Genomic DNA, 11,798 nt, shown 5'->3' with positions numbered 1-11,798 from the left:
TCCCATCTCTTTTGAAGAGATTTTCTTCCCCCCTTCCCTTTTTCTTTCCCGAAACGTATATGACGTAACTGGAATCGCACTTTTCAAAGTGATACAAAATCGGGACAGATTGGGCTTTCTCGTGATTTTGTGACAGCGCAAAATTACCATTCTATTGTCTACTTGTCCCAATTGTTTTTCTTTTTGTCCTATGAATTAAATTATTGTTTTAGAATTTTAGCTTCTGTTGAATATTACAATAGTTATTTAATGTATCGTTTCATTGACAGCTTTCCGCGGCTATTAGAATGTTAAATTAAAAGATTGAGATAAGAAGTTTTGTTAGCTCCTAAGGGCGGAAGGCTTGAGCTAACAAAACTGATATAAATTTTAATTTGATATTTGTAGAAAACTTGTCTATAATACGATGCTATACATGATTTTTTAGTATTGCTGAGAACCGGTTCTAATTCAGAGGATATTAATCGGTTTTGAAGCCACACTGGAAAAAAAATTCAAGAACATTTTAGACTTCAGCATTTTTCTCGATTTTTGGGAGCGAAGCTTTTCTATTGGGGCTGTACATTTGTACAAAATGTTCAAAATAGACTTCTATTCATTGTAGTTTTAAGGAAGTAAAAGATTTGTCAGATACTGCCAAAAATGCTTAAATGTTTAACTTTTTTCATAGGGTTGCGAGAGATATATTTGTAGGCAGTAAATGTTTATATCAAAGTAAAACTAATTTTTGATCGATTTCAATTGACGTGTTTATTTAAAGATAAAAAGGTAGAACTAAAAAAGAACTTTATCTTTATCTAAATTTGAAATGAGGAGGGGTAGTTTTTCTATGTCTAAGCCCTACGGGGGCGGGCCTGCAACTGCGGTGCCCTAACCCAGTGGGGCTGCAATCTGAAGTAATTAAAAAACAATTATTTCAATTTATTTCAAAATTTGGGGTGTGTTTCTGTGATTGACAAGGCACTTTGAAGGAAATTGCCTCTTCGCCTTTATAAACGTGGACATCCTTGTTAATCAGGGAGGGAGGGGACAAAGGGCTGTTTATTTTAATAGTCTCCAAAGTTATAATAATGTTTTCTTATTCTTTAGCTTAACAAATTTTTATTTGTTGAGTGTTCTAACATTTAAACCTTTTTTTAATCTACAGAAGGGGTAATTTTGTGTTTCATCATTAGGAACGTACATCAATTTATCGGCCATTGTCTTATCCCTTTAGATCCCTGCTTGTTACGCCTACAATAAAAGCTTGTTCTTATTTGCATAATTTGTGTAAATATTATGATGCAAAAATTACAATAAAACTGCAACGAAACACCTGTCTTTGATATTATTAGGAATTTGGTGTATAATAATGGATTTAATATTACTTACAACACCTTAATATGTACTCTAATAAAGTGTAACATGTAGCTGGCTAAAGTAACGATACTCCATTACCCCATCTCTTCCCCTTCAACTAGATAAACGAACTGACAAATAAATGATATCCATGTTAGCAACCTAAATTTACGACACTTTGTCCCCTGTCATAATATCCACGTATATTATACATTTATTTGTATATATTTGTTAGCTCTTTTAATTAATTTATATGTGATAGAATTATATTATCGATTTCAAACACTTAGGTTAACAGTTAGGTACGATTAAAGGAAGCGTAGCAACTCTTTAACCAATACCAGAAAGTCCGTACGTCCAAACATCTGATTTTTAACTTTTTTACAACAAATATTTATCATATTTAATTTTCCTTTAGAATAATGATTCCTAGGACCACAAGGTACAATATAATAAGCGAGGCTTCTCTAAAATCATACCTAAAAGTGAAAGTATGCCATTTCACTGCATCCTGTATCTACGCAATTTTGCAACACATGTTCAATTTTGTTTAGACTTACAAATTTTCTGCTTATTAAGTTCTGCCATCTACAAGAGTTATCGATCGTTTGTCCTCCCTTCTTATTTTAAAGCCTCGCTTCTATGGATGTTGTCATCCTTGTTTAAGAATCAAATTTAGAATAGCATAGTTTTGATAATTAAGAAGTTTGAACAAAATTTCCATGCAAAAATTGCTCAAAATACATTGAAATTGCGGACTACAGACAGTAAATTACACTGGTATTTTTTATTCGTTGGCTTAAAAACTTGATTGGTTACCTTAAGCTAGTAGTGTCCTAAATTTCTCAACCAATAACTAATCTGCAAAAGTGGTAAGTTTGCCATTCATCATTGGGTATGGTCATTAATGACAGTCCATTGTCTTATCCCTTAAGATCCTTATCTTAAATTTCAAATATAACCAAAACAATGGATTTATTTTTACTTGGATTCTACAACATAATTTTTATTTTCTCTTATATAGTGAAACATGAAGCGGGCTAAAACAACAATTCCCCCCTTTACCACATCTCCTACTACTGGATTAACGAAGTGATCAATATATGACAAGGAAAATAGTAACCTAATTGACGACAATTTTTCCCCTGTCATAATATCCACGTATATTCTATGTCCATTCCTTCGTGAAGTCAAACTTGTATTTTGAGATCCATTATTAGAAGAAGATAGTTTTGTTAGTTTTTGTTTAGTCTGTAAAACTGGCCCGCGGCTAGTAATCATTTATCGGCCTCATGATTTTTTAATAGCGAAGCTTTTCTATAATAAAGGTCGGTCTGTACGTCCACAATCGATGTTTTTCTTCTTTTATTAAGGCATGTTAAGATTGTTCTATCGATTTTAAATTTGACAAAATGATTCCTGTAATAGTTAGGTATGTTTTAGAAAGCATAGCAACTCTATAATTGTTACCAAAATTTTTTTTGTTTTTTTTTCAACATAAATTATAGTATAATATGATTATTATTCTATCCATCTGATTCCTAGGATAACAAGGTACAATGTTACAAGCAAAGCACCTATATGAGCAAAAATTAATTATGTCTGTAAACAGCAACTTGCATAAAAAATTTACATACAATTTTGCTTAGACTGTCTGATTTTAGAGTTTCGCTTTTATGGACGTTTTCTTACTTGTTAAAACTAGAGATTGCAATTTAAATCTATTTAAATTTAAGTCTAAATGATATACTTTATTACCCAAAAGAAAACCCGCGTAACGCATAGCGCATCCGCTCATTGCCGGAAAAGTACATAATTGGTCCAAATCTCTACCCAGTACTGTATATTTAGAGTATAGGGGAATGTCTTTTCCAAAAACAGGCGCAACTCATAAACCATGCACAGCTTGGACCTTCATTCACATCATTAAGCATGATTTGATTCAAAATACACCAAAAATAATTTCTCGTGGCGTATCCCGTCAACTATAGGCTTTCTAACACTAAAAAGAAACGTTAAGTGTATTTAGAGAAATGTTAGACAAACGAAAATTAACAAATACAGAGTGGCACTGCGACCGGTTTTAAAATTAGAGTTGTTACGCTTCCTAAATAGTACATAACTATTACAGGAATCATCATGCAAATTTTGAAATCATTAGGATATTTTTAACATGCCTAAATTGAAAAAAAATAGAACTACAAAACCTTAGATAACAATCTCCTTAATATTAATTGATTACATTGCAATATTTTTTTAACTGTTGGCTTTAGCGCAAAATATTTGTGGTATTACATAACAATGGATTTATTATTACTTGGATCTTACACAAGATTTTCATTATATGTAATAAAGAATACTCTGTAGCGGGCTAAAATAACGATCTCCCCCATCCCCTTCCTTTACCCAAACAACCCCCCCCCCCTCCTACTTTGATAATCCGCCCGAACAATAAATGCGAGGGGATATTGTAACCTATATTGGCGACAATTTTTCTCCTGTCATAATATCCACGTATATTTTACATCCAGTTATATAACTTGAAATTTCTTTCTATTGAATTTAAATGTTTTAAATTAGTTACATTTTTTTCCTAAATTGGGGTGGAAAGGAGAAAAAGTTGCTACGTTGCTTGAAGCTAAAAAGAAAATGTCAACGTAAAAATGTTTGAATACAATTATGGTTATCTTGCGTGTTGCTTTCTTTACTTTTTCACGTTTTGTGTATGTCCGTCCGTATGTCGTGTATAAAAACTAAGTTGTGTTTTTAGTTGCCATATTAATTGAGGAACACTTGGTAAGGGTAAGGGGGGGGGGGGATTAACCCCATGCTTTACATTTTAGCTCTAAAAAGTACAAAACAAATTTGAGTTGGAAGATTTTTTGCCAGGGTCGCGATCATTTTAAAGGATGGAAGTTGTGAGCCTTACATATAAGTTTCACTATAAAGGAGAACAATATTGGTCCAGCGGTTAGCGAGATCCCATATTACAACTCACAGACAGACGGACAAACATTCTGTTACTTTATTATGAGGATAAATAGTTATTGATTTGATATTTCATTATCCTTAACTGTTTGATTAATACCATGGTTGCTACGCTATTTCTAATATTTTTCATATTTTATTATTCAATGGATTTTGTGATTCTTGTTGTTTACAAAATCAACAACCCAAATTTTTTTGTATTGAATGTTAAATGCTAATTATACATTTATAATTGTTTAATACTTTTTCTTTCCTCAATTCAATAGATAAAACTATTTAATTTACTCTGTTGCTATTGTATATAGACTGCTGATTTTATCTTGTAAAGATTTTCCTGATCAATGAGCATCTACTTTTAATCTTACTTGGTCTGTCAGTCTGTCTGTAATGCCTTAAAGTACATTAAATTTCTATGTAAAGGAGAAATTTCAGAAATAAGGATGTCCCTAACCGCGAAACCGATATGGTTCTCCTTTACAATGTAGCTTCTCCTAATTTCTGGGAATGTTTATAATTCTTTTTAAATTTTTAATTTTAAAATGATTGAAAATTTGGGGAGGGTATATTACTTACCCTCCACCTCAAGTGCCGCTAGTTTTATCACAAGGATTAAGGCTAGAAAATTTGGATCATGGAAGAAAAACAAAGTAGCGGGTTTCGTCGTACTTTCACAGTAGCGGGGCAATCATTAACATTTACTTAACCTAACCTAAAATAAAATAACTTATCACAAGCTACTGTGAAAATACGAGAAAACCCGCTACTTCGTTTTCTTTCCATGATCCGAAAATTGTAAATTCTTGTCGTCTGAATGCAAAATTTGTTACAAGTTTCATATTTAATGCACTTTGCAAAAGTGAATTAATATTTGTTAGAATTTATCTAAACACTATTATCATCTGACACTTCATTTATATCATTCTACGCCAGTAATTAATTCATTTTTAAACAATTATCTACTGGAACATAAAAGTGTTATGGTAATAAAATGGCCTAGAAACCAAGATAGGAAAAAATCATTTAGTAGTAGCGCAGCAATATCATTAAAAAAAACATTTGGAGAAAAATATTAAATCATAAACTGTTGTAAACAGGTGGCGTGCTCAGGGTTTTGCCAGGGGTTGTACTCTAAAACTATGATTTTACAGTAAACTTAAACCCAAATCTAGCTTTAATTATACAGATAACGAAAGGGGTTTTATTAGTAGCGAAGCTACTCTATAATTCACTTTGTCCGTCCGTCCGTCAGTCAGTCCGTCCGTCCGTCCGTAACGCTATGGGGGAAATGGGATTTACTCAGCTCCTATAAAAGATAGAATGCTGAAATTTTTTGACAACATTCCCATCATTAAGGAGCACAATTGACTATAAAACATCATTTGCGGTTGGACCGATTTTTAGCAGGTTTTAGGCTATTTTTATATTTTTCACATTCTTCTCCATATCTTCAGTGTTTATGGTCCGATTTTAAAAATTTTTTCAGTTACAGATATCAAAATTAAATTTCCTGTCGTTTAAAGAAACAATCATGAAGGCCAGACTGCCTTTTTAGCAGGTTTTAGGCTATTTTTATATTTTTAACATTTTTCTCCATATCTTCAGTGTATGGTCCGATTTTCAAAATTTTTTCAGTTATAGATATCAAAATTAAATTTTCCGTCGTTTAAAGATGACAACCATGACGGCCAGACTGCCTTTTCAGCAGGTTTTAGGCTGTTTTTTTTTATATTTTTAACATTTTTCTCCATATCTTCAGTGTTTATAGTCCGATTTTAAAAAATTTTTTCAGTTGTAGATATCAAAATTAAATTTCCTGTCTTTAAAGGAAATAACCATGACGGCCAGACTGCCTTTTTGGCAGGTTTTAGGCTATTTATAAATATATTTAACACTTTTTTCCATATCTTCAGTGTACATGGTCCGATTTTCCAAATTTTTAAAGTTTTTAAGGATTTAAAAATTAAATTTTTTGTCGTTTTAAGAAAACAACCATGGCGGCCAGACTGCCTTTTATCAGGTTTTTGGCTATTTTTATATGTTTTACATATTTCCCAATATCTTTGTTTATTTTGATCCAATTTTCAAACTTTTATGGGATATCAGTATCAAAATAATTTTTCCCATTGTTATGAGCATCTTTAATATAATTTACTTTGACCATCGTCATCATACAAAATAAAACAAGGTTTCATATTTATTTTATCCAATAAATCTATTCTTGATTTTAGTAAAAACCTTATAAATCTACCTGTACGTATTCCCATCTATGATTTTTTGTGCTTCGCTACTTATGGATGTTGTCATCCTTGTTTTATTATCAGAGGGGGTCCGATTTCCTCCTCCTACATAAATTGATTAACAATGCTAATTTTTAAATTGACACCCCAATTAGCTGTTTTAGTGGGGTTTTACCCCTTGTCAAGGAGGTGTGGGGGTTGGACCTTTTGCACGCCTTTGGTTGTATAGAAAAGCTATTTGGCATATAGATTTTCATTAAACGATAAGTAAAGTTAAATCAAGACTTGTAAAACAAATAATTGTTGATAATGTAATTTTGTTTTTAAAAACTTTTGAATCCAAAAGGAGAGAAAAATTATTTCCGTCAGTAGCGGAGCAATATTAAGCTAATAAACTGAAGCAGTAGCAGAAAAGCGAAGCAAAGTAAGTGAAGTTATAGAAAAGCTTGTAAAACAAATAATTGACATTAATTTATTTGAAAAAATACAAATACAAAATAATAAGAAATGTTTTGCTAATGTCGTAGGTCAAACCTATATACGTTTGTTGTTGTGGATGTAGAATAGACGTGGATATTATGAAAGGGGAAAAATTTAGGTTGCTAACATGGAACTCGCTTATTGGTCAGTTTTTTTCATCCAGCAGGTGGGTAGGGGATCGGGTAAAGTAGGTGGAAGGGCAGAATTGTTATTTTAGCCCTCTGCGTGTTTCACGTTTTTAGAGAACATGAAAATCTGATGTAGGATTCGAGTAATAATATATTCATTTGTAAAAACGTACAAATAATTGACATTAATTAATTTGAAAAATATTCATATTCTTCTTTTTCATATGTTATATAAAAATTGTCGTCAATTTTGGTCGCTAACATAAAACTCGCTTATTGGTCAGTTCGTTCATCAATTGTGAGGAAGGAGAGGATGGTGGGGGGATATCGCTATTTTAGTCCGCTGCATGTTTCCCTTTAATCAAGAATCTGGATAAGATCCATGTAATAATATATCCACTCTTGTTGTAGAGTGGTGTCATTTTTGAAAAGTGATGCAAAATTAATTCATTCTTTAAATGTATTGAAACATTTTTAGTCTGAAAGTTAGATTAGATGAAGGGGAGCTTATTACTGTAGATATTTCGTAATCTACACTAGTTTGAAACCAATTAATCAAAACACAATAAAAGTGTTCACAGTTTAAGTTAAAAGAATACAGTAACGTGGTTATAAAACTTTGGGTGCTAAAGTAATTTATCCAGGGAGGGAGGGGACATTTGGGCTGTTTATTACACTAGTCCCCAAAGTTTTATAATAACGCCTCCTTAATGTTAGCTTTAAATTTTTGGACACTTTTCAAAATTTTCATAGATTTGTTAATTAAGTTGAGTGTCCAAATGTTTAAACCAATAAGGACACACCCTTTGAGATGCAAATAAATTTATTGGCCATTGTCTTATCCTCTAGTTTTCTGGTAATTTAAGTTAATTTTATTATAGTCCCTCCCTGCCTGAAAATTGGACGTAGTCATAGAAGTTTTCGGAAAATTTTAATCCGTTTTTAGCTTTTGATGAGGTACCCATTTTAATATGATTACGAGATCTCTACTTCCCCTTTAAGATTGATAATGTAAATGTAAGAGTGTACAGTACAGTACAATCAATTAAACCAGGATGATACCAATCAAAGTAGGCAAAGCAGATATTCTGAAGGTGCGAATTTCTTAAAAGAAAGCACAACCGAAGCTTTTCGCGCACGCACCTGTAAGAAGCTCTTTATAGTGCCTATTAAAAAAGGGGATACATTTAAAAAACTTTCGCCCGAAGTGGTCCAAATGACGTCATAGAATAATGGACAACTCTAATATGACATCATTTGAGATACTTTTGCCAAAGTCTTTTGATTTATACCCTTTTTTGTAGGCATTATAATGAGCCTCCACCTGTAAAGTTACCCTGCGTTATATTATCTTTTACAATTATTTGTATGTTGTAGGGTTTATTAAGACAACCCTAGCATTACCGACGACAGACAGAAGGACAAATAGACAGACATAAACAACGGTGCTACAATTTTTTTTATGACGGATTTTTTCTTATGCCTATATCTCCAAAGGGGGGTGTTGCTTCCCCCCTACCTAATAGCATAAACCCTTCCCTGGAACAATATAAAACTTCCTTGAAAATTTGGGTACAATCGTCCTGGCCGTTTACAAGACCCTACTAGACATACAGACAGACAGGTTGACTGATAATCAAACAGATTGATAGACAGAAAGACATCCTCCTGTTTCTTTAGGTTTTAAAATTTACAACCAAGAAATATTATATTGACGCATAAATACCAAGAATAGAAAAGACTGGCTACTAGATATAATTAATTGTTTCGTGTCTGGTGCTAGATAACAGTTGGGGCAAATAAAAACTTCAAGACCAATATGGAATCACCATATCCACCCCACCCTCTAACAAATATTAAAAAAATAATTGAGAGTAGGGGGCATTTAAGGCTTGTAGAAGGAAGAATATTTCTTGGAAACTTCAGATAGAAGGAATAAGGTAAATAAAGTACATATATTTTATTCTTATTCTATGAGGATTCCTACAACAATAGAGATTTTACTCTATATCTTACTTTAACCTTTGTTGTCTTTGTTCAATAGTATATATGGATATTCTATGAGAAATGTTCCGATTTTTATGTATAGATTTTTATAGATATTTTGGGTATAGTCCCTTTTAAGAGGCGGTTTGTTTTATTTACACACTAGCTTTTCCCCTAGTTGTAGCCCCTACGAGGCCAATTGCCTAAACCTGCAGGGTAATCACCTAACCTAACCAGACCTAACCTAAAACAACTATTAAAAGGTACTGGTAAAATATGACGAAACGGCCCTTTCGAGGTGTTATCACGAAAGGCACTAGATCTGATATTTATAACACATTATTTCCGTCTATTGCTTGGCATTCCTTCATAATTTTTTATTCATAAGCTTCGCTACTTACAAATGTTTTCATCCTTGTTTTCAAAATTTTATTTTGTTTGAATATTGTCGTATTATTCATTATCGTAACTGGTAATAAAAGTTGTCAAACTAGCAGCCATCAAATTAATTTGATAGAAGACCAAAAAGTACACAAGACGCCGCATCTGTCTTAAAATTGGTTGAAATTATTGGTGCTTTTACAAAAAGTGTGTGTTGAACATTTGTTACCCCCACCCCCTTTACTTTTAGGAATCTAAATCTAAACCTACGGCACCCTCAAAATCATTTGGGGGGGGGGGGGGGGTAAGGTATCACCCTTTATCCCTCTTCCACTTTTGGACGTCCCTGGGGCCGGGGGGGGGGGGAGTTTTTTCTTTTCCTAACCTGCTTACCCTAACTCTCTGGGCTATAAAGAAACAAACGAAAAGCCCCCTCCCCCCTCGTCTTATTTTCATTTTATTTCAAAAATAAGGAGGAGCAATCTGCTGTGTCAACAAGCGAATTTTTCTTATGATTATAATTCATGTCAATTTGGCAATAGCAAAGTTTTCATTTGTTGATAAACAAGTACAATTAAATTAGAATATACGTGGATATTATGACAGGGAAAATATTATCGTCAATTTAGGTTGCCAACATGGACATCACTTATTTTTTAGTTCGTTCAGTCAGTAGAAGGGGCAAAAAGAGTGATTGGGGGGGATAGTTATTTTAGCCAGCGACAAGTTCCACTTTATTAGAGGATATGATAATCTGGTGTAAGGTCCAATAAATAATAAATCCATTTACAATTATCATCTTACGCAATTTGCAAATTTAACCTAGGCTAACAAGTAACAACATTTAAATACGATTTGTGAAAAATACAAATATCAAAATAATTAAATAATAATTACTTTTTCTTTGGTAAGTTAATTTGACTTTTGACAATAATTGTTTTTTTTTTAATTTTTTAAATCCGACATTTAACTAAAAAACCTTTTTCGAACAATATTTTAATTCTAAACAAAAATGTCAAAGAAACCTAAATACAGGATCTGCATTATGCGGACATACTAACATTTTAAGACGTGATGATAGAGATGCTTTGCTTACCTAATAAATTAGTGTTCATTAGTCCTATAAAACCTTATTCTAAAAATCAGATAAATAGAAAAATATTTGTTTGGCATTGTTTAATGAGTTCCTACGCTACTTATGTTGTACCTTACTGTCACAAGAATCACCATGCCAAGTTTAAGTTACAGAGCAAGGATCACTTTTAGCTGTTGTCTTCTGGGTAACGATGCAATAGTATTCAAAAATAAAAATAAATATTTTGTCTAATTTATTACAAATTTATTTTAAAATCTAAATTTTTATATACAATTCTATTATTTACATAGTGTTTTGTTATCAAACAAGCACAGGATTATTAGAAAAATAGACAAGGAAATATATTATCAATTTACAATTTGAAAACTTTGAATCATTCTTAAAATTGTTTGTTTTAAGTCTGTGCAAAAACATAAGTTGACTTTTTAAGAAGTCCTATGTTATCATTGTAAAGGATTATTATGAAAAAAAATTTCCTTAAACTGAGGTGAATTCTTAAAATTTCTTTTTGCACCAGTAAAATCAGTTTGCCCCACTAAAATTTTAGTGAGGCAAAATTATCCCCTCTAAATTTTTAGTTTGCAAAAGTTTTTTAAGAATTCACCCCTGTATAGACTGAAGGCTCTGACGATGACAATTTTTTATCACAGAGACTGTTCAAATTTACAAAAGTTTATTTTAAAAAGTGCATGAAAAAAGTGTAAAGAAAAAATCCTGGCGTCTTTCCTCAAACTGCCTGGTTGAAACTCCCCATCCCCCATTAAAAAGATTAAATAGAGAGGAATAGTCCCGAAGGGTTAGAGCCACCCGGAGGGGTAAGGCATAAGAGAAAAAATACCCACCTCTTATTTTTTATTGCAAAAGTAAGGGGGGGGGGAGTAGCTCGACAGGCACTTTGAAGAAAAGCACAAGAATCCTTGCTGTGAAATAATTTTATTTGTTTTAGTTTCACAAAAAAAAACATTTTTGGTGAAAGATGTATACTTACAATGTCTTAAGAATTATTGCACTATTTACTATTATTTTTTTTGTAATTAGAGAAATATCATAAACAAGCAGCTTTTTTGATTTTTGGAGGGGTTGTGGGTGTCCCACCCCCTAAGAAAATAGCCTAAAATCACCACAGGACAAGTAGGAATATTCCCTGAAGAGTAGAATCCAATC

The sequence above is a fragment of the Acartia tonsa genome, chromosome 4 (assembly GCF_053477335.1).
Source record: "Acartia tonsa isolate MP-2025a chromosome 4, ASM5347733v1, whole genome shotgun sequence".
Lineage (NCBI taxonomy): Eukaryota > Metazoa > Arthropoda > Copepoda > Calanoida > Acartiidae > Acartia > Acartia tonsa.
The sequence above is the reverse complement of the archived record's forward strand: the minus strand, read 5'-3'. Positions refer to the sequence as shown.